We start from the raw sequence: 21,971 nt of genomic DNA on the forward strand, positions 1-21,971 counted from the left end.
GGGGGGGAGGGTTTCGGTGGTGGGGGGGGGGGGGGGTGTCGGTGGTGGGGGGGGCCGGCTCTCTCCGATAAGCCTATCACACTCGACCCCGTTACCCAGATTTGTTTCTTAAATTCTACATGTACATCATCATATATATTTTCCGTTACAGATCATGTTTAGTAATATTATTAGAATAATATAAAGTTATATAAATACTTATTTCATGAAGCCGGTCGGCCGAGCGGACAGCACGCTGGACACGTGATCCTGTGGTCCTGGGTTCGATCCCGGGCGCCGGCGAAAAAACAATGGGCAAAGTTTCTTTCATCCTATGCCCCTGTTACCTATCAGTAAAAAAGGTACCTGGAAGTTAGTCAGCTGTCACGGGCTGCTCTTGGGGGTGGAGGCCTGGTCGAGGACCGGACCGCGGGGACACTAAAGCCCCGAAATCATCTCAAGATAACCTCTCAAGATGATTGTTTTTTTGTATTATATGGAAATTCTCCAGACTATCTCTGGCTGGCAGTCTACTGAGCCTCCTACCAGACCGGTCTCCTGGGGGGGGGGGGCAGTGAGGGTGTGGGGGGGGGAGAGCAACAGTGAGGGTGTGTGGGGGGGAGAGCAACAGTGAGGGTGTGTGGGGGGGAGAGCAACAGTGAGGGTGTGTGGGGGGGAGAGCAACAGTGAGGGTGTGTGGGGGGAGAGCAACAGTGAGGGTGTGTGGGGGAGAACAACAGTGAGGGTGTGTGGGGGGGAGAGCAACAGTGAGGGTGTGTGGGGGGGGAGAGCAACAGTGAGGGTGTGTGGGGGAGAGCAACAGTGAGGGTGTGGGGGGGAGAGCAACAGTGAGGGTGTGTGGGGGAGAGCAACAGTGAGGGTGTGTGGGGGAGAGCAACAGTGAGGGTGTGTGGGGGAGAGCAACAGTGAGGGTGTGGGGGAGAGCAACAGTGAGGGTGTGGGGGGGAGAGCAACAGTGAGGGTGTGGCGGGGGAGAGCAACAGTGAGGGTGTGTGGGGGGGAGAGCAACAGTGAGGGTGTGGGGGAGAGCAACAGTGAGGGTGTGTGGGGGGGAGAGCAACAGTGAGGGTGTGGGGGAGAGCAACAGTGAGGGTGTGGGGGGGAAGAGCAACAATGAGGGTGTGGGGGGGGAGAGCAACAGTGAGGGTGTGTGGGGGAGAGCAACAGTGAGGGTGTGTGGGTGAGAGCAACAGTGAGGGTGTGGGGGGGGGAGAGCAACAGTGAGGGTGTGTGGGGGAGAGCAACAGTGAGGGTGTGGGGGAGAGCAACAGTGAGGGTGTGGGGGGGAGAGCAACAGTGAGGGTGTGGGGGGGAGAGCAACAGTGAGGGTGTGGGGGAGAGCAACAGTGAGGGTGTGGGGGGGGGGGAGAGCAACAGTGAGGGTGTGTGTGGGAGAGCAACAGTGAGGGTGTGTGTGGGGGAGAGCAACAGTGAGGGTGTGGGGGGGAGAGCAACAGTGAGGGTGTGGGGGGGGAGAGCAACAGTGAGAGTATGTGGGGGAGAGCAACAGTGAGGGTGTGTGGGGGGGAGAGCAACAGTGAGGGTGTGTGGGGGAGAGCAACAGTGAGGGTGTGTGGGGGAGAGCAACAGTGAGGGTGTGGGGGGGGGAGAGCAACAGTGAGGGTGTGGGGGAGAGCAACAGTGAAGGTGTGGGGGGGGGGGAGAGCAACAGTGAGGGTGTGTGGGGGGGAGAGCAACAGTGAGGGTGTGTGGGGGGGAGAGCAACAGTGAGGGTGTGTGGGGTGGGAGAGCAACAGTGAGGGTGTGTGGGGGAGAGCAACAGTGAGGGTGTGTGGGGGGGGGAGAGCAACAGTGAGGGTGTGGGGGAGAGCAACAGTGAGGGTGTGTGGGGGAGAGCAACAGTGAGGGTGTGTGGGGGGGGGGATAGCAACAGTGAGGGTGTGGGGGGAGAGCAACAGTGAGGGTGTGTAACAATGCCATTGGCCTACGTCCACACCTCAACAATTCCATAGGCCTATTTCCACACACCAACAATTGCATGTTGGGGTGTAAGACAATGGTGGAGCACAAAGTACTCCAGTACTTACGGAGGATGATGAGAGTGCGAGGAACAAGGTGGTCAGGTGGAGCCAGTGACTCCTTCCTTCAACAGTTTTGTCTCTCCCTCGTGGTATATCCTCAATGTCTTCAGTGGTGTGGCCTCACCACACACTTACACTGCCATAAGTGTCCTGAGAGTACTGTGGGAGGGACAATTTGGCGGGTATTGTGGTCACAGGTGACCGTCTCTAAGACAGTGAGGAGCATCAGTGTTATCTTCTTCATGATGGTAGCTGCAGTTCTTATCAGAGTTGTTATCTTGTTGTTGGTGATTAAGTGGCGACATTGTTATTAGTTGAGGCGTGGCAGTGTTATCTCACGGGTCGTCGTCTACACATCGTGTAGCAGCTTGCTTTTGTTGTGATGACGTCACTCGCTCGCTTGCCCGCCATCTTGCTCCGGACATTTTCTTTGGTTACTGATCTCTGCCGAAACTGACTTTTTAATTGTCTTTATTTATATACACAGGAGTCTGTTTATTTATTTATATATATACAAGAAGGTACAAAGGGTTTATGAGAGAACATAGCATTGATGTTTTTACATTCTTGTAAAGCCACTAACACGCATAGCGTCTCAGGCAGGTCCTTAATCTAACAGATAATTTTAAGTAGGTAAATTGTAGCTAAATTGAGAAAAGTTAACACGTGCATTGTAAGGAAATTTGAAGAAAATTAGTAGGTACATTTTAGTAAAATTTGAAGATTATTTCTAGGTATATTGTAGTAAAATTTGAGGATTATTGTTAGGTATATTGTAGTAAAATTTGCGTTCAACATAACAACCATGATAAGATGATGGCAAGATACAACGGTGAAGTTTTATGGCTTAGACACATATTTTGGGGCAGCACAAGATACAACGGTGAAGTTATATGGCTTAGACACATATTTTGGGGCAGCACAAGATACAACGGTGAAGTTATATGGCTTAGACACATATTTTGGGGCAGCACAAGATACAACGGTGAAGTTATATGGCTTAGACACATATTTTGGGGCAGCACAAGATACAATGCGAGTGTGAAGCACTAGGTAGAAAACTATGAAGATGAAATTAGGTACTTTTTGGTGGTACTTTTGAATAAGCGGTAGGATGCACAGCTTTTTAATTCATTAGGGAGTGAGTTCATAGACTGTCCCTTTATTTGCGTAGAGTGTTTATACAGAGTTAGTTTGACTCTGGAGATATCAAAGAGATATTTATTTCTGGTGTGGTGATAGTGAGTTCTATAACTTCTGTCAAAGAAAAGTTTCAGATCAGAGTTACCATTTAAGAACAAGATTTTTTTACATGTTTTAGTTTAGTTCATTTATTATGCACCCAATACCCATCCTGTGGGCATTAGTGGAGAGTGTTACATAATGGGTTAAAATAATGGGCTCAGGAAATGAGCCTCACAATTCATTTAGCTAAGCAAGTTACAATCTTGATGAGTTAGTTACAAAATTCAATGCACATCGTCACATCAACAATGGGCTCGAGACCGACCACAATTACAGTTTCTAATTTAAGTAATTGGCATATGTGGAGAGCTAGTGTCACAATTGATATGTTTGTCCTACACACCGCCCCCCCCCCCATCCAGTGTGCAACGGTGGATAGGTTACAATCACTTAGGGACTACCTACAGTTAGAAAACTGGGGATATTTGGCTAAAGTTTCTGGTAGCAGATCATTTTGAAATAAATATTTACACATCTCTTGAACATTTACTATAAAGTTGTCTCTGAATTCACGTATCTTTTCGCACTCCATCACATAGTGACGGAGGGTGTGTGAATAGTTTTCTTGGCACAGTTTACCATGTAAATGACTCAGTAGAATTTGAGGAGTGAGTTTATGTTTAGCATGTTGAAGGATTTAAACAGGAGGACTATGTGTTGTCTGAAAACAGAGTTTGTTATTGTTAAGAAAGCAGACTTTTGCTGGGTGATGATGAGCTTGAGGAAGTTTGCAGTGGTTGAACCCCATGCACAAGTACCATATGTAAGATAGGGATAGATTAGTATTCTTATCTAGTATCTATGACAATCATCACTTTAATGATCATAATTGCAGGTATTATGCAGCACATGATGTAAACAATGTTTTAACACATAATCACAATGTTTCTGTAATTAACTTACATGTAAGATCGCTAAGCAAACACTTTGATAATGTTAGTGCCCTGATTCAAACAGTTGAAAACAAATTTTGTTGTTGTTGTGCTTACTGAAACGTGGTTAAAAGTGGGTAATACTCAACTCCACAACATTCCAAACAACTCAGCAATTCACAACTGTCGTCCTATTCAAAGAGGTAGTGGTACTGCCCAGTACTACTACCACCAAGAACTGATTTGCTCAAAAATAATTAAAACTAGAGACCTCTGTGGAGCGTATATCTTTGCCTGTTTCAGAGTTAAGGGTGGCGAGACTGTCCTGACTGTAGTAACTGACAGTCCAGTCCAGTTACTACTGTCTGTAGTAACGGAGCAGTCTATAGAATTCCTAACACTGATGTGACTGAATTCAACTCTAACCTTAGAAATCTAATACTAGAGAACAGACTGAACAAAAACCACTTAATTATTTCTGGTGACTTTAACATTGACCTCTACGAGCCTGATAACCCTCCTGCTGCTAGTTTCCTCAACTGTATGAATTCCTGCTTCCTCATACCCTTAATCACTAGACCTACTAGAATCACTGATAGTACTGCTACGACTCTGACCACATCTGGACCAACATAACCTCTCCGCTTACTTCAGGGATAATCACTGATAGAACCATAGACCCCTACCCCCACTTTTCTCCTAATCAACATTATCAAACCACCTCTAGAAACAAAGAAGATAAGCTTTAGGCTCTACAATGAAAATTCTATAGGCAATTTTATAGCTGCTGCTGGTAATATCAACTGGGAGTCCGAATTAGCTAACATAGAGGACATCAACCTAGCAGTGCAATCATTTGCACTGCTATTTCCATGCCCGAAACGCTTTGCGTAATAGTGGCTTTAGGCATTGTATGTACTAGCTCTACCTATAAGTCAACCAATCCTTGTAAAAATTTATTGTATGTATGTACCTTACCTAAATAAAATTGTATTGTATTGTATTGTATTTATTCAACAAACTCTCAGCCTTTATAACACCCACTGTCCTATGCTAACGAAACAAGTCACAACTAAAAGGCTATACAATCCTTGGCTTATAAAGGGGATACTTATATCTATTAATAAAAAACATGACCTTGAGAAGAAGTATAGGTTAGGAATCGTCTCCAAAGAAATTTCAAAGAATTACTCATCAGTACTATCTAAAATAATTAGGAGAGCCAAAATTAAATACTATGAAAACAAATGTACCGAAACAAAGGGCAACATCAAGAAAATATTGGAGCACTATTTCACAAATATTGGGATCAATAAAGATTTTTAAATAAAAAACAAATACTCCTGTTATATAACGATGGTCTGTTTTCAGCCTCTGACACTGCTCTTGAGTTCAATAGGTTCTTCTCTTCCATTGGGTCATCCCTTGCTAATGATATTCCATCTTCCAGTACTAATATTCAGCACTACCTTGCAGGTAACTATCCACAGTCTCTGTACCTAATGCCTGCTAATTACACTGATGTTAATGAGATAATCCTTTCCCTTAAAACAAAGTCTAGTGCGCTCGCGGAGATACCAACTCTAATCTACAAAAAGTCTCCAGGACTCGTAATTCTGTAGCGCGGGTTCGATTCCCGCACGAGGCAGAAACAAATGGGCAAAGTTTCTTTCACCCTGAATGCCCCTGTTACCTAGCAGTAAATAGGTACCTGGGAGTTAGTCAGCTGTCACGGGCTGCTTCCTGGGGGTGGAGGCCTGGTCGAGGACCGGGCCGCGGGGACACTAAAAAGCCCCGAAATCATCTCACGATAACCTGAAGATAACCCCCGTCCATAAATGTGGTGATCTCACTGACGTCAACAACTTCAGACCTATATCAATTCTGCCAAACTTGTCAAAAATATTTGAAAAACTAATCTATAAGTAGCTTTACTTTTATCTAGCCAAACACAAAATACTTAGCTCCTGCCAATATGGCTTCAGACCCCAAAAAAGCACTAATGATGCACTTATTAGTATGATTAACTTGATACATGCAGCTCTTGATAAAAATGAGTTCTCTGCTGGGATATTTGTTGACCTACATAAGGCTTTTGACACTGTCGACCACCAACCTTCTTCTTAAACTACTTCATTATGGAGTCAGAGGTCTCCCCCTCCAATATCTTCAGTCGTACCTTACAGACAGGCTCCAGTATGTTTCTGTGAAAAGTCCATTTCTCCCACAATATCCATCAACATTAGTATTCCTCATCGCAGCATACTTGGCCCTTTCCTATTTCTCATCTACATTAATGACCTTCCAAATGCCTCTCAACACCTCAAACCAATTATTTTTGCTGATGACACAACCTTCATTTTCTCCAGTCCTGACCCTCTTGCTCTAAATGACACAGTGAATACTGAACTAAATAAATTCCATCATTGGCTAACTGCCAACAAACTCACCCTTAACACTGACAAAACTTTCTATATTTTGTTTCGCAAAAAAATCCTCAAATCAAATTAATCAAATAATAAACAATACCCAAATTAGTAACAAAGCAGATGGCAAATTCCTTGGTGTTCTCATCGATAACAAGCTGAATTTTCATAGACACATTCTTAATATATCAAAAAAAAGTATCTAAAACTGTTGGCATTCTTTCTAAGATCAGATATTAGTCTCCGTGGTGTAGTGGTAAGACACTCGCCTGGCGTTCCGCGAGCGCTATGTCATGGGTTCGTATCCTGGCCGGGGAGGATTTACTGGGCGCAATTCCTTAACTGTAGCCTCTGTTTAACGCAACAGTAAAATGTGTACTTGGATGAAAAAACGATTCTTCGCGGCAGGGGATCGTATTTGTTACGAACCCGGATCCAGCGTCCGAGCCTGGAGCAGTGACAACCACGCCATCTGTGGGTCAGCTCCCGAAACCCCCGCCAAACAGACGACGACACCTGGTGAGGACAAGGTGTACCAGCCACAAGGGCCAGTTTCCAGTCCTGTGCAGCTCACGACACAGCCGCTCCTGACCTCTGGTGAGGTGGTGCTCCGACGAAAGCGCCATCTATGGACTGGATACGTCAGGTGTTTGTGCCCGAGCCCGTAAGTGAGGTGTTTTAGTGTGTCCCAGTCATTGATGACGTGTCTGTTTACAGAGTCGACCTGGGACCACTGTGTTGAAGGTTGAGTCAGTCTACCCGGGGCAGCCAGTCTCCATACCTTGAACGTTGCTGCAGCTGTTGTGAAGTCGTCCCCCCGGAAGAACACTGTGATGTGTTAGCCTGCCAGTGGAGTGGCAGTAAGAGGATTTACCCGGGACCGACTGTTGGAGACGATCATCCACTGGGGTACTGAAGACAGGAGGGTGATTTGTGATGTCACACGAGACTCCTGTCTAGGGCGTACCCCTTATATCGTTCGTGGAGTGGCCGTACCAGCCTTGGTGGCTCAGTACCTGCCAGCAGACCAGCTGGACGTGTGGTTGACGGCCTCCACGACGGTGCCCCCAGTGGACCTGTGTTTTGGCTGACCTGTGGCCCGGATAGGCTCGGCATTCTCAGAGGACACGTCTTGAGGCCACGAAGAAGCACCAAGGACTCAGCACCAAGTGGTGTGGCACCAGAGTCTTCAGCAGAAGACAACGATTATGGATTAATCCCCTTGTATAGTGTTAATACCCCCCCCCCCCCCTTTTGTGTAACCGTTTTATATATTATTTATTGGTGACGGACATTATAATATTAAGTTCTTAGCTTTCTTTCCCTACTCCCTGTAAGTTACTTGCGTCACGGATCTCATCCCTTGATAGCCACTACTGGCTTGGGAACGGATACATATATCTTCCTCTAACAACATCAGAGTAAGGACCCCGTTGCGTCCCAAGAGGGCCGTAACATAATTGGCATCCCCAGCGGGATCCGTCCCCTTGTTAAGTATGTTTGACAGGGGTGGTGAAGTGGCGTAATCCCTGTATATAATTCCCCCTGTGTGACGATTGTGACGTTATACGTCCTGTGCGGTGCTCAAGAGTAACTAAGTGCGATATTGTGCAGTGCGGTGTTCGCTGTGATTAAGCGATTAAGTGCGATATTGAGTAGTGCGGTGCTCAGTGATTCAGTGTAATATTATAGAGCGATGTGTTCGCTTGGACTCGGTGTAATATTGGGTAGTGCGGTGCCCGAAGTGATTACGTGCAATATTGGCAAGTGCAGTGTTTGGTGCGATAAAGTGCAATATTGACGTAGAACAGTGCTCGGTGCGTTAAGTGCTAAAGTGTAAGCGGTGTGTCAAGTGCTAGTTAAGTGTTCCATCGGTGACAATGGCAGAAAAAGCTACCATCGATGATCTGGACAATGTTCAGGCTTTTCTGAACAGAGTAGACTGCCTTGCCAGATTAAAATATCTGAGCAAACCAGAGCTTGTACTAGTGAGCGCCTACCTGGAGATCAAGATCCGTGCCAGTGATTCCCGTGTGGAGATCTTGTCCAAGGTTCACCGGCACCTGAAGGCAGAAGAGAAACAGAAAGGCGAGACTCCTAGTACAAGGGAAGGTGAGGAGATAGCTTCCATGGAAAAGGAAGATAAAGGCAGCGACGTTGACAGTGATGCAGGTGAGCTTAATATCAGCTTCCTAACTGTCAAGATGCGTGCCTTGGAAATTAATCGAGAAATTGAATGGAAGAAATTAGAATTGGAACGAGAGAGACAAGATAAAGAATTAGAGATGAGACGTTTAGAATTAGAAGAAAGGAAGGCAGAAAGAGAAAGAGAAGAGAAACGAGAAAGAGAGAGAGAAGAACGAGAAAGAGAAGAAAAAGAAAGACAGAGACAACATGAACTAGAAGTATTACGATTAAGCGCTGGACAGAGACAAACTGGAGTAAGCGGTTTCGATCCGGTAAGAAATATCAAAATGGTCCCCAAATTCAATGAGAGGGAAGTCTCGAAGTTCTTTGCAGCCTTCGAGAAAGTCGCTGCCTCTTTGGAGTGGCCAAGGGAGAATTGGGCCATCATGATACAGTCAGTCTTGACTGGGAAGGCCCAAATCGCCTACTCTACGTTATCCCTTGACGACTCCGGCGATTACGATATGGTGAAGAAAGTAGTGCTCATGGCGTACCAATTGGTACCTGAGGCGTACAGGCAGAAGTTCCGAAACCTGAAGAAGACCTCAGAGCACACTTTCACCGAATTCGCCACCATCAAGGAGCGACTTTTTCAAGAATGGTGTGCCTCTCGGAAGGTGGAGACCAAGGAAGACCTCGAGCAGCTGATTCTGCTCGAGGACTTCAAGGATTGTTTGTCTGTAGACCTGAAGACGTACTTAGAGGAACAGCAGGTAGAGACCTTGAGTGCAGCAGCCACCATGGCTGAAGAGTACATCCTGACTCATAGGCCGTCTGCTAAGTACGTCCCAAGGAATTACCAGCGCCGGTTCGACAGACCTCATGATGAAGAGGAAAGACCCGTCCCACAAAATGCTAAGAAGACGCCCCCAGGTAGCCCTCGAAGAACAAGTCCTAGCCGTCCGAAACACCGTAGTCCGAGGAGGAACATGGTGTGCTGGACTTGTGGGCAGATAGGGCACGTAGCTGCTAGGTGCTTAGGCAGAAGAGGTGGCAGCGCACGTAGGGAGGTGATGATGATGAGCTGTGTTACACCACCAGCAGGAAACCAGTCTACGACGACGCAGGAAGGACCAAGTTTGTTGGCCCCTCACACTTCAACCGGGTATGTAACGAGTGATCATACTGGTAGATCAGTTGTAGTGCTCAGAGATAGTGGAGCAGCCCAGTCCCTGATCGTGAAGAGCTCGTTACCCGAGGGAGTAAGTGTGGATGGGAGACCAGAGGTTGTCCTGGTTGGGTTTCCTAGGACGCAGTACATCGCCCCCTTAGTGCCGGTGCATCTCGACTCGCCTTACTTCAGCGGCACCTGTGAGTTGGCAGTAGTCGATACCCTCCCTGTGGCTGGGATTGACGTGGTACTAGCCAACGACTTGGTGACCGATTGGAGCACCAATCATCCCAAGATAGCGGACGAGTCAGCCAGAATATCAAAGTCTGAGGTGTCTACAGGCAATGGTAATGTCCAGGTAAAGACAGACCCGGATGTAACTATGTTTAATTTGTCCTCTCGCCTACAGATTGAGAACGTTCTAGCAGTGTCTCCTGATTCTCTCGACGAGGAACATGAAGTTAAGAAGGCAGAGGTACCTGAGCAAGAAGAGAGGCCTTGTGTGCGGGCACCCACGGATACCAACGAGTCTGGAGCGAAGGCGGATGTGTGCTTGCGGTATGGCAAGTTACAGCGTGTAGTGAACCAGCCAGAGATTCCCCAGACGTCAGAGGTAGGTGCGGTGTGTTCAAAAGGTCTAGTGCCCTCTTCGGTCCAAGCCAGGCGTGTGGATGTTGCCGGCTATGGACATGACTGGCTCGGGAAGCTTATCCCTCAATTGGCCTCATGTTTCTTAGCGATATTTTGTTTTATTCTCCTATGTATTCTATGTGTTCTCAGTAAGGATCAGTGGACGACCCGAAAGATGGTGGCTCCCGTGAACATCGTGAAGAGGTCCCAGGGATTAGAGATTGGTACTGCAAGTGTTGCAGTTGAGGAAGGGACCTGGAAGGTAATGGTTGATACAGGAGGTACGACATGTGATAATATGAGTGACTGTTTCCGACAGGTTGACACCCCCCGCGTGATTGCTGAGCCTCAACACAGTGTTATACGGAACGTTGGTCGACCTGACGGTGGCAGAGCGAATGCCATCTGCGACGTGCAAGCAGCCCTGTGGAAACTAGGTGTAAGCCTAGTAGAGGCGTATGCAGTAAGTATCGACTTATCCCCTGTCGCTATCACTCTGAATTATCAGACCCCTGTATTCCAGGTTCCTGTCTCCCTGAAGGACCATCGGACCGGTACCAGAAATGCCGTCTGTGATCAGCCGTCATCGGTGCCTCGACGCAGAGAAGTGTCGAGTCACCCCAGATCGTGTCTACACGGATCCTTACTAGAGAGGTGTGAGATGATGCCCCTGCTTGCCATCGCAGTGGAGACGTGGAAGACGTGGAAGATTACGCCAGACAGGACATCGCCTTCAATCTTCAAGTTCCCGTTGTGCCGGAATTGCCCAGTAGGACAGTTCTGTGGACGAGACAGCCTCACCATTCCAGATTATAATGCATGTGTGTCCATTTGGAGTTGTGTCGTCGTACTAATTTGGTTTGTGTTTTTTTTATAGAACCCTAAACCAAATTCTTTTTGGTGGGGAGGTGTTACGAACCCGGATCCAGCGTCCGAGCCTGGAGCAGTGACAACCACGCCATCTGTGGGTCAGCTCCCGAAACCCCCGCCAAACGGACGACGACACCTGGTGAGGACAAGGTGTACCAGCCACAAGGGCCAGTTTCCAGTCCTGTGCAGCTCACAACACAGCCGCTCCTGACCTCTGGTGAGGTGGTGCTCCGACGAAAGCGCCATCTATGGACTGGATACGTCAGGTGTTTGTGCCCGAGCCCGTAAGTGAGGTGTTTTAGTGTGTCCCAGTCATTGATGACGTGTCTGTTTACAGAGTCGACCTGGGACCACTGTGTTGAAGGTTGAGTCAGTCTACCCGAGGCAGCCAGTCTCCATACCTTGAACGTTGCTGCAGCTGTTGTGAAGTCGTCCCCCCGGAAGAACACTGTGATGTGTTAGCCTGCCAGTGGAGTGGCAGTAAGAGGATTTACCCGGGACCGACTGTTGGAGACGATCATCCACTGGGGTACTGAAGACAGGAGGGTGATTTGTGATGTCACACGAGACTCCTGTCTAGGGCGTACCCCTTATATCGTTCGTGGAGTGGCCGTACCAGCCTTGGTGGCTCAGTACCTGCCAGCAGACCAGCTGGACGTGTGGTTGACGGCCTCCACGACGGTGCCCCCAGTGGACCTGTGTTTTGGCTGACCTGTGGCCCGGGTAGGCTCGGCATTCTCAGAGGACACGTCTTGAGGCCACGAAGAAGCACCAAGGACTCAGCACCAAGTGGTGTGGCACCAGAGTCTTCAGCAGAAGACAACGATTATGGATTAATCCCCTTGTATAGTGTTAATACCCCCCCCCCCCTTTTGTGTAACCGTTTTATATATTATTTATTGGTGACGGACATTATAATATTAAGTTCTTAGCTTTCTTTCCCTACTCCCTTTAAGTTACTTGCGTCACGGATCTCATCCCTTGATAGCCACTACTGGCTTGGGAACGGATACATATATCTTCCTCTAACAACATCAGAGTAAGGACCCCGTTGCGTCCCGAGAGGGCCGTAACAGTATTCCAGGGACCATAGGATTAAGGACTTGCCCGAAACGCTACGCGTACTAGTGGCTGTACAAGAATGTAACAACTCTTGTATATATCTCAAAAAAAAAAAAAAAAAAATGTACCCCGCCCTGCCCTGGTGACGCTCTATTACTCCCTCATCTATCCTTATCTCAATTATGGTATTTGTGCTTGGGGTTCTACTACACAAAATCATTTATGTCCTCTAATTATTCAGCACAAAGCTGCCATTAGAACAATATCTAACTCTGGCCCCAGACAGCACTCAGTACCCTTACTCAAATCTTTAAATAGGTTAGATATTAAGTCACTGCACATCCTCTCATGTGTACTCTATATATTTAAAACTCTGAACTGCAATGTCAATTCTGACCTTAGAAGCTTCCTAGAAGGTTGTGACAGAACTCATGGGCATCACACCAGAAACAAATACCTATTTGATATTCCAAGAGTGCGACTTAACCAAATTAGAAATGCTCTACAAATCAAGGGACCCAGAATGTGGAATGACCTTCCCAACCATGTCAAATGCTGTACCTCTCTCAACCAGTTTAAGAGTAAAACCAAGTACTGCCTGATTAACTCCATGTAACCTACCTTACCCCCTATATGTCAACCCATGTCTTGCTATTTTGAACAATGCTGTTTGTTCTCCAACTTGTACAATTGATAATTTCTGTCATGTTCCCACTTTCTTTTATTTTGTATTCCTCTTTTCAACACAATTTATACCTAATCCCAATTACTATTAAGTTTTAGTCTAAGTGTTTTTCTTCCCCCACACCTTGCCAGAAACTCTATGCATATTAGTGGCTTTAGGTATTGTATGCACTAGGTCTATCTATAAATCCAACATTATGTTTGTAAATCAACTTTTTATGTACTTTTCCTGAATAAAAAATGTTATTTGATTTAATTAACTCATAGTATAATGAGACGAGAGCAGAGTTTGGAACATATCACCAAACCTACCCGAGTCACTCAAACATCAGCCACTACCTTGGACCACATATGGACAAACATAACAGCTCCCCTTGTATCTGGTATAATCTACGACTGAACAACTGACCACTATCCTATCTTTCTCATAGCGAACATGGACATAACACCACCAAAAAGCAAGAAACTTTCATTTAGGCTACACAGTGAATCAGCTTTAGACAATCTTACAGAGGCACTTCACAATATTAACTGGGATTCTGAATTCAATAATACCCATGATATAAATTCATTAGCTAACCTCTTCCTCTCCAAAACTCTAAGCCTCTACAACCTTCATTGTCCCCTTCTTACCAGCAAGTAACTGACAAAAGATTAAACAATCCTTGGCTCACAAGTGGCATTCTCAACTCAATCAACAAGAAACATGAATGTGAAAAGAAACTTAGGATTGGCCTAGTTTCAAAGGAAGTAGCTAAAAGGTACTCATCAATGCTTACCAGTATCATAAGAAAGGCAAAACTTGCATATTATGTGAATAGATTCAATGAAGCAAAAGGCAACATGAAGAGCACTTGGAAAACTATCTCTAGTATCCTAGGAACTAAACAACACTCACATAACCAAATAAAACTCTACAAGGATGGGGATATACCGTCAACTGATTTAGAAATGGCAAATGAATTAATAATTTCTTTTCATCGGTTGGTGCTAATCTTGCCAGTAAAATCCCACAGACTCAGACACATATTAATACATATCTCTCAGGCAGCTATCCAAACTCTCTTCTCCTTTCACCAATCAGCCCGGCAGATGTTGTGTCCATCATACACTCTCTAAAAACCAAGGCAGGGAACACCAGTGAAATTCCGTCCATTGTGTACAAGAGAGCCTCCCATGCCCTTGCCCCACCCATAGCACTACTGTTCAACAAATCTATAGAGTGTCACACCTTCCCTGATATCCTCAAAAAAGCAAGAGTAACGCCAGTCCATAAAGGAGGCAATCCGGCGGACATAAACAATTATAGACCAATATCAAATCTACCCATTCTATCAAAAATATTTGAAAAAATTATTTACAAACAGCTCTATTCCTACCTCGTAAAATTCGACATACTCAGCCCCTGCCAGTTTGGCTTCCGGTCCCAAAAGAGCACCAACGATGCAATCATTAGTCTCCTTGACGTTATCTACTCAGCCCTTGACAAAAATGAGTTTCCGATTGGACTCTTCATTGACCTAAGAAAAGCCTTTGATACTGTTAATCACAACTACCTCTTACTTAAACTCCAGCATTATGGAATCCGAGGCCTTGCCCTTGACTACATCCAATCCAATCTTAGTGACAGACACCAATATGTAACCATCAATGATACAACTTCTTCCACTCTACCAATTACCGTTGGAGTGCCACAGGGCAGCATCTTAGGGCCTCTTCTATTTCTTATATATATAAACGATCTGCCTAATGTCTCTAATATTCTCAAACCTATATTGTTTGCTGACGATACTACCCTTATCTATTCAAACCTCAACCCACATACACTAAATAATGTTGTGAATAATGAATTAAAAAAAGTCCACTTATGGATGTCAACGAACAAACTAACATTAAACATCGAAAAGACTTACTACATCTTATTTGGAAGCAAATCTTAGGTAGTAACTAAGTGATTGTAACCTATCCACCGCTGCTCACTGGATGGGGGGGGGGGGGGGGGGCGGCGGTGTGCAGGAGAAACATATCAATTGTGACACCAGCTCTCCACATATGTCAGTTGCTTAATTTACAAACTGTACTTGTGGTCGATCTCGAACCCATTGTTGATGTGACGACTTATACTGAATTTTGTAACTAGCTCATCAAGATTGTAACTTACTTAGATAGATGAATTGTGGGGTTCAGTCCCTGAGCCTATTATGTGCCTCTGTAACCCTTTCCACTACCGCCCACAAGATGGGTATGGGGTGCATAATATATGAACTAAACTAACTGTTGCAGGTGTATAACCATCCCTGGAGATTTTTATCTGGTTATATGAATGTTGTTCAGCTCCAAGGATGTTAGAGATGGCCCTCCATGTGCTTTTCATGTTGCCTCTTGCTTCTTTGAATCTATTCTCATAATAGAATAATAAATAAATAAATAAATAAATAAATAAATAAATAAATAAATAAATGTTTATTTAGGTTAGGTACATACATACAAGAGATTTTACAAAGTTTGTTGGATTAATAGATAGAGCTAGTACATACAATGCCTAAAGCCACTATTACGCAAAGCGTTTCGGGCAGGAAAAACATTAATGACTAAAGCTTAATACTAATGGGTATAAAGAATAAAATGTGTTGAGAACAAATAAAAATAGAGGTACAAGAGGAGGGAACATGGCTGAAAAAGCAGCACAAATACCATTACAAATTATTACAGACAATTACATTCAAACAGCGTTGTTTTGAAAAGAAAAACAGACTTGGGTTGACAACAGAGAGGTAAGGTAGGTTACAGGGAATTTATTAGGTAGTGCTTCGTTTTTATCTTAAACTGGTTGAGAGAGGTACAGTCTTTAACATGGTTGGGAAGGTCATTCCACATTCTGGGTCCCTTGATTTGAAGAGCATTTCTAGTTTGATTAAGTCGTACTCTAGGAATATCAAAACTGTATTTATTTCTGGTGTGGTGCTCATGGGTTCTGTTACAACCTTCAATGAATCTTTTGAGGTCAGGATTGGCATTACAGTTCAGCGTTTTATATATGTATAATACACATGAGAGAATGTGCAGTGATTTAATATCTAACATATTCAGAGATTTGAGTAGGGGTACCGAGTGATGTCTGGGGCTAGAGTTGGATATTGTCCTAATAGCAGCTTTGTGTTGAGTAATTAGAGGACGTAAATGATTTTGGGTAGTAGAACCCCAAGCACAAATACCATAGTTGGGATATGGATAGATGAGAGAGTAATGGAGAATCACCAGGGCAGGGCGGGGTCGTAATATCTGATCTTAGAAAGAATGCCAACAGTTTTTGAAACTTTTTTTGATATATCTAGAATGTGTCCCTGGAAATTCAGCTTGTGGTCGATGAGAACGCCAAGGAATTTGCCATCTAATTTGTTACAAATTTGGGTATTGTTTATTTTGAGATTTATATGATAAGAGGATTTATTGCCAAACAGAATATAAAACGTTTTGTCAATGTTAAGGGTGAGTTTGTTGGCAGTTAGCCAAAGATGGACTTTCTCTAGCTCAGTATTTACTGTGGCATTTAGAGCAAGGGGGTCAGGACTGGAGTATATGAAGGTTGTGTCGTCAGTAAATAGAATTGGTTTGAGGTGTTGGGAGGCATTTGGAAGGTCATTAATGTAAATGAGAAAGAGGAGAGGGCCAAGTATGCTGCCCTGAGGAACACCAATGTTGATAAGTAGGGTGGGAGAAATTTTATTATTCACAGAAACATACTGGAGCCTGTCAGTAAGATAAGATTTGAGGTATTGCAGGGAGTGTCCTCTGACTCCATAATGATGTAATTTAAGAAGAAGGTTCTGGTGGTTGACAGTGTCAAAAGCCTTACGCAGGTCCACAAATAACCCAACAGGAAACTCCTTTTTATCAAGAGCGACATGAATAGAGTTAATCATACTAATAAGTGCATCGTTAGTGCTATTTTTGGGTCTGAAGCCATATTGACAAGAGCTAAGTATATTGTGTTTGGCTAGAAAAGAGTATAGCTGCTTGTAGAATAGTTTTTCGAATATTTTTGACAAGTTAGGCAGGATTGATATAGGTCTGTAGTTGTTAACATCTGCGTGATCACCACATTTGTGGACAGGGGTTACTCTTGTTTTTTTTAGAATGTCTGGAAAGGTTTGGAGTTCAAGTGACTTGTTGAAGAGCAATGCAATAGCAGGGGCTAAAGATCTGGAGGCTTTTTTGTAAATTAAAGTTGGTATCTCCTCGAAGGCACTAGACTTGGTTTTAAGGGAAAGGATTATCTCAGTGACATCAGTGGAATTAGTAGGCTTTAGGTACAGAGACTGTGGATAGTTACCTGTAAGATAGTCCTTAACATCAGTACAGGAAGATGGAATATCATTTGCAAGGGATGACGCAATGGAAGAGAAGAACCTATTGAACTTAATAGCAGAATCAGAGGCTGAAAGCTGACCATCGTTATTGGACAGGAGTGTTGGTTTGTTATTTAAAATCTTCTTTGATCCCAATATTTGTGAAATTGTGCTCCAAGTTTTTTTAATGTTGCTCTTTATTTGGGTAAATTTATGTTCATAGTATTTAGTTTTGGCTCGTCTAATTATTTTAGATAGCAATAACTTCATTGTAGGCATAGAAGTGCTTTCTGGCTACTAGGTACGACATATATATATATATATATATATATATATATATATATATATATATATATATATATATATATATATATATATATATATATATATATATATATGTATATATATATATATATATATATATATATATATATATATATATATATATATATATATATATATATATATATATATATATATATATACCCTGTTCTTAAATGCAAATCTTTGTCTGAAACTCTTCTTGGACAGATGTAATAGGACCCATTATCACCACACCAGAAATAAATATCTCTTTGATATCCCCAGAGTTAAACTTAATCTGTGTAAACACTCTATGCAAATAAAGGGACCCAGTTTATGGAACTCACTCCCTACTGAATTGAAAAGCTGTCCAACTTTTACATCATTCAAAATCAATACTAAAAAGTACCTAATTTCATCTTCATAGTTTTTCACTTTTTGCCTTAAAATTACACTGTATCAATTGCTACCAAATCTCCCAACCTTTATGTTCCCAATTTGTACATCTTTACCATTGTGATCATTCTGTTTTCTTATATGTGCTGCCAATCTGTTGTATGGTGTTTATAAATCTTGTTTATCTGTATCTTTTGCTACCCAGTCTCCCAATCTTTATGTACCCAATCTGAACATCATTACCATTGTGATCATTGCTGTCTTATATGTGCTGTCAATCTGCTGTATGGTGTCTATTAACCTTGTTTAAATTACTAATCAAGCTGTCAATGTAATCAATCAGAGCTTTAATATAACAATATGCTTTATTATACCTACTAATCTCTCTCATCTCATTTTTCTCTTGTAATGTATCTTTATCATTTATCAATTCTGATTGAAATTACCTACTTAAAATTATCTGCTAGATTAAGGACCTGCCTGAAACGCTGTGCGTACTAGTGGCTTTACAAGAATGTAAATACTGTACTATCCAATGTATTCTCACAAACCCAATGTACCTTCTTGTATATATATAAATAAAATAAAATAAAATAAAAAATAAAATATATATATATATATATATATATATATATATATATATATATATATATATATATATATATATATATATGTATATATGTATATATATATATATATATATATATATATATATATATATATATATATATATATATATATATATATATATATATATATATAACTGAAAACTCACACCCCAGAAGTGACTCGAACCCATACTGCCAGGAGCAACGCAACTGGTATGTACAGGGACGCCTTAATCCACTTGACCATCACGACCGGACATAAGGAAGTGATAGCCAAAGCTATTTGAACCACTTCCCCGCCGGCACTCGGATGGTAATCTTGGGCATAGCATTTTATCAAATCACCTCATTCTTTGGGGCACACGTGAGGAACACAAATGCAAACAAGCCTGAATGGTCCCCAGGACTATATACAACTGAAAACTCACACCCCAGAAGTGACTCGAACCCATACTGCCAGGAGCAACGCAACTGGTATGTACAGGGACGCCTTAATCCGCTTGACCATCACGACCGGACATAAGGAAGTGATAGCCAAAGCTATTTGAACCACTTCCCCGCCGGCACTCGGATGGTAATCTTGGGCATAGCATTTTATCAAATCACCTCATTCTTTGGGGCACACGTGAGGAACACAAATGCAAACAAGCCTGAATGGTCCCCAGGACTATATACAACTGAAAATTCACACCCCAGAAGTGACTCGAACCCATACTGCCAGGAGCAACGCAACTGGTATGTACAGGGACGCCTTAATCCGCTTGACCATCACGACCGGACATAAGGAAGTGATAGCCAAAGCTATTTGAACCACTTCCCCGCCGGCACTCGGATGGTAATTTTGGGCATAGCATTTTATCAAATCACCTCATTCTTTGGGGCACACGTGAGGAACACAAATGCAAACAAGCCTGAATGGTCCCCAGGACTATATACAACTGAAAACTCACACCCCAGAAGTGACTCGAACCCATACTGCCAGGAGCAACGCAACTGGTATGTACAGGGACGCCTTAATCCGCTTGACCATCACGACCGGACATACGGAAGTGATAGCCAAAGCTATTTGAACCACTTTGCATTTGCATCAAATTTGATATTTGAACCAGCATTTGATAAAATGCTATGCCCAAGATTACCATCCAAGTGCCGGCGGGGAAGTGGTTCAAATATCTTTGGCTATCACTTCCTTATGTCCGGTCGTGATGGTCAAGCGGATTAAGGCGTCCCTGTACATACCAGTTGCGTTGCTCCTGGCAGTATGGGTTCGAGTAAATTTACTGACGACGTTTTACTGACGATTTACTATAAAACCAGAAAAACGGTCAGCCTACTCATGAGAAACTCTCCAGACACAAAACAGAACGCTTTAAAAGAGACTAACGTCGTCTATGCCTTCAAATGCCCACTTGGGGACTGTAAGCTCCAAAAAACCCAGTATATAGGCAAGACAACAACATCTCTTTCTAGGCGTTTAACGATGCATAAGCAACAGGGCTCCATTAAGGAACATATAATCTCTTCCCATAACCAAACCATCGCCAGAGAAATCCTAGTAAACAACACAGAAATCATCGATAGATACAGCGATAGCAGGCGGCTTGACGTTTGCGAGGCACTACACATCAAGAAGTCAACACCAGCAATCAACAGCCAATTATTGCACAACTATATTCTACCCACCTCAAGACTCCGCTCCAATATAGAAGCATCAAGAAATATGGACCAATAGGCTTTCTACAAACACTTCTATTCAATACCCATTGTTTCTGTTCTGTCTTGTGTTGATACTTTTAATACCCTATTAATATCCCCTGTTCTGTCTTGTGTTAATGCCACATCATCCTTCCCACCTCACTCAAATGTAGATATAATATCAGAGAGACGTAAGTTCTAATCAGTTGTGTATTTGTGAAGTCTTTGAAAATGTAATAAGTTTTACGAAACGCGCCCGTGTCGCGTCAGACTAGAAATAAAAATGAATTTTGGAGAAGTGATTTTTGATTTACCTCCAACAGTGAAGCGTAATGTACGAAAGATTGAGAAAATTCGTGTTAGAATTATTAATCTTACTTTTTCGGTCATATTTAATAATATATATATATATATATATATATATATATATATATATATATATATATATATATATATATATATATATATATATATATATATATATATATATGTACATGTATGTATGAGTGTGTGTACATGTGTATACAACATTAATAATTTTGTAACTAGCGTCAAACATTGTTATTTGCTTAGCTAAACGAACTAGAGGGTTCAGTTCCTGAACCGATTATGTGCCTCTGTAATCCTTTACACCACCGCCCACGGGATGGGTATGGGGTGCATAATAAAGAAAGAAATAGAAGAAATTGAAATTGCATAATACGGTTATTGACATTCAATAATAGTAAGATAAAGCAATGAGGACCAAATGGGAGACCAGTGATCAGATGAATATTACAGACTCAAGGGTAGCCTTCTCTTCTTGTATAGAAATGAAAAAATAAATTCGTTTGTTTAATTCTAATGCTTGTTGGCGAGAACAGTTGTGAACGCCAGCTAGCGCACAAGTACATGAGCGCCCAAAATACTTTTACACAAAAGACATGTACAGACAGGCGTGTGGCTTCTGACTTCTTTTTTATTGATTAATATTAAATATTAGGCGCTTACCTATAATAGTTATCATTTTATACAAGTATAACTCTCACATAATAAATATAAAAGGAGTTTATCCAAAAACTGACAGAAGTGTTGTGTTTTGTGCGTTGTATCGTGTTTGTGGGCATTCGGGTGTGTTGTGTTTACGCTGGCGGGCGGCGTCCTTACCAACTCCGGATTATGTCTATTACATCACTAAACTTCATTTAATAACTATATGCCTGTTAAATAGAAGATTTTAATTGTTAATAGCATTATATTGTCGTTTTAATATGGAACATTATTATTATTAATATGGAACATTATTATTAACAGTTTCCGTGGTGTAGTGGTAAGACACTCGCCTGGCGTTCCGCGAGCGCTATGTCATGGGTTCGTATCCTGGCCGGGGAGGATTTACTGGGCGCAATTCCTTAACTGTAGCCTCTGTTTAACGCAACAGTAAAATGTGTACTTGGATGAAAAAACGATTCTTCGCGGCAGGGGATCGTATTCCAGGGACCTGCCCGAAAC

The 21,971-nt window shown here is 43.0% G+C and overlaps 1 protein-coding gene and 1 long non-coding RNA gene across 2 annotated transcripts in view; one reads left to right on the forward strand and one right to left on the reverse strand.

Annotated features, from left to right (window-relative positions):
• The window catches only part of LOC138372374 (tripartite motif-containing protein 5-like), a 35,043-nt gene extending 32,759 nt beyond the window's left edge, over positions 1–2,284 (reverse strand). The window contains exon 1 of the mRNA XM_069337672.1: positions 2,049–2,284. The gene's annotated coding sequence lies outside the window, so the exon portion shown is untranslated. The remainder of the gene's footprint in view (positions 1–2,048) is intronic.
• Positions 1–21,971, forward strand: part of LOC138372375 (uncharacterized) — a 311,387-nt gene that overhangs the window by 267,028 nt on the left and 22,388 nt on the right. The window lies entirely within an intron of this gene.

The sequence above is a fragment of the Procambarus clarkii genome, chromosome 38 (assembly GCF_040958095.1).
Source record: "Procambarus clarkii isolate CNS0578487 chromosome 38, FALCON_Pclarkii_2.0, whole genome shotgun sequence".
Taxonomy (NCBI): domain Eukaryota; kingdom Metazoa; phylum Arthropoda; class Malacostraca; order Decapoda; family Cambaridae; genus Procambarus; species Procambarus clarkii.